Source organism: Carlito syrichta, unplaced genomic scaffold (assembly GCF_000164805.1).
Source record: "Carlito syrichta isolate Samal-C Ts95f unplaced genomic scaffold, Tarsius_syrichta-2.0.1 Scaffold308842, whole genome shotgun sequence".
Lineage (NCBI taxonomy): Eukaryota > Metazoa > Chordata > Mammalia > Primates > Tarsiidae > Carlito > Carlito syrichta.
The window spans coordinates 48,940-49,482 of NW_007252938.1; the positions used below are offsets into that span (position 1 = coordinate 48,940).

At 52.1% G+C, this 543-nt stretch overlaps 1 protein-coding gene across 1 annotated transcript in view; it reads right to left on the reverse strand.

Annotated features, from left to right (window-relative positions):
* LOC103268499 (leucine-rich repeat-containing protein 51) overlaps positions 1-543 on the reverse strand; it is a 34,398-nt gene that overhangs the window by 5,370 nt on the left and 28,485 nt on the right. The gene's annotated exons all lie outside the window — the stretch shown is intronic.

The window sequence follows — 543 nt, forward strand, 5'->3', positions numbered from 1 at the left end:
CAAAAAAAAAAAAAAAAGAAACGGCAAGTATTTCCCCAGGGGGGGTGAAGCACTTCCCTAACCTCTCCACCCCAAGGCATGGAGTGGGAAGCAAGTGTCAGGCCTTATAATCTTGAGTGACAGAGGACTTGGACCTATGTTCAGGGCCCAGGGGAAGAAATGGACCCTGAGGCTTGATGGTCAACTTTGTGTGTTAGATTACTATGGTTGCTGTAAAAAGGTAGTATTGAAGAAAAAAGCCTTATGGCAAGGAGGTCAGTGAGGTGGTCTCTATTCCCTTTAATAGAATTTATTCTGGCCGGGCTCGGTGGCTCAGCCTGAAATCCCAGCACTTTGGGAGGCCGAGGTGAGCAAATTGCCTGAACCCATGGGTTCGAGACCCGCCTGGGCAACTTGGTGAGCCCTCATCGCTACAATAAATCAAAAAATCAGCCGGGCGTGGTAGCGCGCGCCTGTAGTTCCAACTGCTCAGAAGGCTGAGGTGGAAGGATCACCGGAGCCCAGCAGGCTGCGGTGGCCGACAGCGGCCACTGCACTCCAGTC